Source organism: Littorina saxatilis, linkage group LG16, assembly GCF_037325665.1.
Source record: "Littorina saxatilis isolate snail1 linkage group LG16, US_GU_Lsax_2.0, whole genome shotgun sequence".
In the NCBI taxonomy this organism is placed as follows: Eukaryota; Metazoa; Mollusca; class Gastropoda; order Littorinimorpha; family Littorinidae; genus Littorina; species Littorina saxatilis.
The window spans coordinates 50,701,841-50,707,840 of NC_090260.1; the positions used below are offsets into that span (position 1 = coordinate 50,701,841).

General features: G+C 41.5%; 1 protein-coding gene and 1 long non-coding RNA gene across 2 annotated transcripts in view; both read right to left on the minus strand.

Annotated features, from left to right (window-relative positions):
- The window catches only part of LOC138951199 (uncharacterized), a 155,182-nt gene that overhangs the window by 123,341 nt on the left and 25,841 nt on the right, over positions 1-6,000 (minus strand). The gene's annotated exons all lie outside the window — the stretch shown is intronic.
- LOC138951175 (uncharacterized) lies at positions 1,058-2,766 on the minus strand. Its single transcript, XR_011451032.1, has 3 exons — positions 2,349-2,766; positions 1,816-1,990; positions 1,058-1,465 (listed from the first exon to the last, which is right to left on the minus strand). It is a non-coding gene; the product is annotated as an uncharacterized lncRNA (long non-coding RNA).

Here is a 6,000-nt window from a genome sequence, read left to right on the forward strand (position 1 = left end):
TCATTCCAGAGTTATTGCCCTTTTTGTAACGTTACCCTAATTTTTACTGTTTCGTCTTTTTCAATCATTCTCTCCTCCCATGCAGAAGAAACAAGTCGCGAAAGGCGAAATTACTACATTTAGTCAAGCTGTGGAACTCACAGAATGAAACTGAACGCACTGCATTTTTTTCACAATCACCGTAGTCCGCCGCTAGTGCAAAAGGCAGTGAAAGTGACGAGCCTGTTCAGCGCGGTAGCGGTTGCGCTGTGCTGCATAGCACACTTTACTGTACCTCTCTTCGTTTTAACTTTCTGAGCGTGTTTTTAATCCAAACATATCATATCTATATGTTTTTGGAATCAGGAACCGACAAGGAATAAGATGAAATTGTTTTTAAAACGATTTCGTAAACTTAATTTTAATCATAAGTTTTATATTTTTAATTTTCAGAGCTTGTTTTTAATCCGAATATAACATATTTATATGTTTTTGGAATCAGAACATGATGAAGAATAAAATAAAAGTAATTTTCAATCGTTTTATAAAAAAATATTTTTAATTACAATTTTCAGATTTTTAATGACCAAAGTCATAAATTAATTTTTAAGCCTCCATGCTGAAATGCAATACTGAAGTCCGGCCTTCGTCGAAGATTGCTTGGCCAAAATTTCAATCAATTTGATTGAAAAATGAAGGTGTGACAGTGCCGCCTCAACTTTTACAAAAAGCCGGATATGACGTCATAAAAGACATTTATCGAAATAAAAAATAAAAAATCTGGGGATTTTATACCCAGGAACTTTCATGTAAAATTTCATAAAGATCGGTCCAGTAGTTCGCTCTACACACACACACGCACAGACACACACACACATACACCACGACCCTCGTCTCGATTCCCCCTCTATGTTAAAACATTTAATCAAAACTTGACTAAATGTAAAAACAATCAGCCATATGATTTTTTTTCTCGAATATTTCTTCTTCTTTCATACTACCTCTCCCCCCGCCATGTTCTATTCTTTCTTCACCCACGCACATACAAACACAAACTATTTGAGGCTGTCCGCTGAAAACAATACACACACACTTGTCGACTTGAAGTTGTGGTACTTCTAAATTTCATAACAAGGATTAATTGTTCAGTTTCCTTGGTAAATACAGCTTCCAGTTGTAGAAAGTAACATATGGTGCTGTGTGTCCTTGCACACGTGGGTCTGTCAGTCTGTCCATCACTTCACTGAATTGAAAATGTCATCCGTGCACTCTGCTATCGAACGTCTCCCTTTACTTTCAACAAACTGAAATGCCAATCAGGGTCGAACTTGATGTGGCCGACGATCAAGACATTTTCAAAATGGATTTGTGCTGTTCATTCACACACAAAACTGCATGCCTAAGTATTGATGCACCATGCCGAAGACTGAAGTTGCTACCCTCCTCTGTACCCCTGCCTCATTCGCAAGGTAGACGATTTGCTTCTCTGAAACAAAGGCAACCACAGAGTTGATCAACATATTATTTACTAACCACTATTTGCACAGCTCAAGTCTGGTTTTGGGTACCTGTCCACTTGCCATTTCTAAGCTGGTATGGTATGGTGACATTATCGAAAATGTAGTGTGTGTGTGTGTGTGTGTGTGTGTGTGTGTGTGTGTGTGTGTGTGTGTGTGTGTGTGTGTGTGTGTGTGTGTGTGTGTGTCTGTGTGTGTGTGTGTCTGTGTGTGTGCTTCTTTGTTGGAGAAAACAGCACATAAACACAAATATAACTGTATTGCTCCCCCCTTTTTTTTTAAAGTACTGACAAATTGTAAAGTATTAATATGTCTTTACCTACTGAGCAAAGTCCCAAGGGTAAACCATGCTGATTTCCTTGGAACTGGAACCGGCTGGACATTGCTGTTGCCCCATTCTGTCGAACACCTGCTTTGTGGCCAGGCACTTCTGTCTTTTGTTGTTGCACTGTCCGGTGAATTGCTGGACTTGTTTGCTGTTCCACGCCAGCAAACTGAGAGAAAGAGAGTAACATTGGTTAAATAAAAAAAGAGGAGTTTAAAAACATACTACACGTACACACATACCACCACCACCATCATCATCATCATCATCATCATCATCATCATCATCATCATCATCATAATCATCATTGTCATTAATATCATCTCTCTTCCTCTTTCTACCCCTCTCTCTCTCTCTCTCTCTCTCTCTCTCTCTCTCTCTCTCTCTCTCTCTCTCTCTCTCACACACACACACACACACACACACACACATACAGAAACCCTCACACAACACACACACACACACAAGCTGCGCGCGCGCGCACACACACACACAAAACACACACTGCAGTCTATATGGTAACTTACCTGAAATTGTAGCCTGTCATAGATCTAAGTGGAGACAGCAAACGGTAAGAGCAACAGGTTCTCATTTACGATGTCCGGGCATTCAAACGATCAGGAAGAGGAAGACCTTGCTTCGCAATAGGCCTATGCTCTTGGAGAACTCTTTAACCGATTAGTAGTGTGCGTTGTCATCATGAACCTTTACAACACCATCGTGATCAAAGTAGATCTGCTTCGACTTCGGAGTCACAAAATAATGTCCGGGCGAAGTGCAACAAAAATATTCTGAATTAACAGCATTGACCTCGTCAACAAAATCGTTGTCTTATCCCAAAGTGACTTCTGTCAGCAGAACATTCCGTGTTCAACTGAGAAGACTGACTTGCCCTTCCACTATCAGAATTCACAGCTGCAAAGAACAGAATGCCCCAGCAAACACTGTACATAGTTTCTTTGGCCCCAGTCAGTAACCACTGATCTAAATATCAGTAACTTTAGCAAGGGAAGCAACTAAAGATGTAAACGGGGAGTAACTGTTCTTCATCGGGCAACAGCATTTGTCGTCTGCTTTTCAGTGCTACGGTCGCGTGAAAGTCAGATCTACCTGAACTATGCGTATAGATCCGTCTAGTGAAATGTAGCTAGGTGATGATTTGGCTACATCACTTTGCTGAATGTGCTTCCAGATGAAAGTTTATATTAAGCTTACTGTCAAACATTAAAAAAAAAAAATAGGTAAGTTGTTTTAACTTGACCAAAACTAGCGACGAAAATTTTTTTCTCGAAGCACAACAAAACACTCTATCGGCATTTTCGGCATCATCGCAGTCAACTTGTCATCGGTTCGATGTGTTTTTCCTGAGGAGGAATGAACATAAACATTTGTAGAAGTTTGTAATGTTGATCCCAAGACTATTTTCCATTACTTTAAATTGCTGTTCATTGTACTATCGCTGATAATTCATTGAACATTTTAGAAATTCAACTTGAAGTGGGCATCAGTCAGCACAGCAAAGTTTGTTTACATTTTGCTCTAACTTTGACCCCGCGTTTCTCCAATCAGAGGCTTAGCTCAACAAGGTCCCTTTTCGCAGAAATGGCCACAAATGAAGACTTCACTTTGCCAGCTTTCTTTCTTTCATTGTTTGTTTGCTTAACGCCCACGAAGGGCCATATCAGGGCGGTGCTGCTTTGACATATAACGTGAGCCACACACAAGACAGAAGTCGCAGCACAGGCTTCATGTCTCACCCAGTCACATTATTCTGACACCGGACCAACCAGTCCTAGCACTAACCCCATAATGCCAGACGCCAGGCGGAGCAGCCACTAGATTGCCAATTTTAAAGTCTTAGGTATGATACGGCCGGGGTTCGAACCCACGACCTCCCGATCACGGAGCGGACGCCTTACCACTAGGCCAACCGTGCTGGTTCCCACCCTGAGTATTTACCCACATTTGGATACAGCCAGGCCCAGACGTTTCACCGTCTTCCAGGGACCTTTAGCACAACATTTGCACAGTTGGGTTCTGAAATGTTACGTTTCTTCGAGCCAAATTGTCGAGCAGGTATTTCGAGTTCGTTCCACTCTCAAATGCAGATGAGCCTCGGAGACTGAGCATGACCCACACAGGTGGATCAACTTTACACGGGGACTTTACACAGGTATTTTTAGACTGGAGCGGGGGATCAAAGAGAAGGGTTGACTAAGGTAAGGTCAGTACTGGAGGTTCTTGTATCTTCATGCTACTCACGTTTCTATCAAACGTTTTGCAGTTAACTTGCAACGAGCTGCGACATGTCAACGTTCGACATTACATTCCAGTAGTGTTGTGTCGATTTCTGACCAACCCTCTTTCTAAACCTCTTTGCGTACACTTGTCAATTCGGCACTAACCGTGACTTTTGAATTTGAATATATTCTGCCGTTGTGGACACGATTTAAAAACCGACTCTCAGCGAATGAACAAATCATATCCCAATATAATCACTAGAACTGGGGACAAAAATACTTAATTAATCAGCCAGACGATTTAAAAAGTAGATCTGCACCTACATGGGTGAACAGCCAGGTGTGCTTTAAAACATGAACATTGTTATGCTACTCGAGACTTTAGCAGATCTGTCCTAAGTGTCATGTCAGGCATCATGGCTTAATCTGTTACTGTCAACTAATGCAGAATAAGCACTGCTAACTAGTCACACAAACACCAACACATTTCGCTTGCAGGACACTCTCACAACATGGCTGACACGATGTACTGACTGTACTTGGTTTGAATTTGAATTTTCTACTAAAATCAGCCCTTCTCAGTATGATGTTTTAGAGACTAGGCCATCTCAAAGGCGATCAACATAATTATTCAAACCGAATAACCAACTGGGTTGTTGTCAAAAGGGATTTACAAGGAACTGAAATATTGTCACCATGAGTAAATAACCGCTTTGAGTATTGTCAGCATGACTTAGTTACCACGTGGAATGCTCAAGCTGTAAGCCTGACTAAATGACCAACTGTAACCAATTTAAATGACAGAGTGTACTAACTAAACCTAGCTGAAGCGAGCAAACTCTCGGTCGAGCGGAAGTGCATTATGCCCCTTGAATACGACAGGACTGCGGCAAGCAGCGAAAGGCTTGCAGCGCCACCTGTGCCGACTTGGCGAGGACGTGCGAAATGAACAGAGTGACGCCCCTTTGGCCCGTATCGTGACGGGCGCAGGGAGAAACCCAGTTAATGACACGTTATTTTTACTTTTCCCGCCTTGGAAAGAAACAGGGGATCGTATGGTACTACTGCCCTTCATTTCTGAGCGGCGAGATTTCGCGAGAGAAGCGAGTGGGGCGCAGAAGTAGCCTTTTTCGGAAAATTCTGTCACCGAGGAACGCTAGGATTTGGCGAGAGTAGGCGAGTATGCTTTGGGAAATAATTGGTTGCTGCAAAGCTGCCAATCCGATTGGCTGTTCACGGCTGTTTACCGACGAGTGTGGACGACTTTTTCGGTACCAACTAATCGGCTTGAACAAAACTGTATTCAATTTTTGTATTGTGACATATATACAATACATACAATATTGAACATTGGGGATCCGAACTCAAACATAAAGCTTACATTAACGAATCCAGTGTTTAGATCTTGCCGAGCTAGCCCCCAAATCGTTTCATATACACGGCCCTCACTGTCTTGCATAGCGAGAGGCTAGTTGCAAGCAATTCTTGCCTCCACAAAATAGGTGTCAGCTGTAAGCAGCATTTAGAATAACATTCAAAATCAAAGTGTTTTTAGAGAATATCAAATCTGACCACTGGAAGATAAAAATGATTGAATTTTTTTTTAAGGTAACCTCCCCTTTTATTTTCATGGATGTCTGCATATTGCTTGAAGGAACCTATGCACAAAATATGAAGTGAATCTGATCCGGGATTTAATTACACTCGTATCCCCTTAATAGTTTTGGAAATATGTCACTTCCTTCAATTGGTAAATGTAGATACCAAGTATGATGTAGATCCCTTACAAAATGTATACATTTTGAAATGAGATAAAGAAATTTGCTTTCCGAGTTAAATGTTCAATTTAAGTTTATTTGTATGGTATACTTTATACTTGAGGATGCTGTTATTTGACACACACACTGCCGATGGGCGTTGGCCAGAAGATGGACAGACG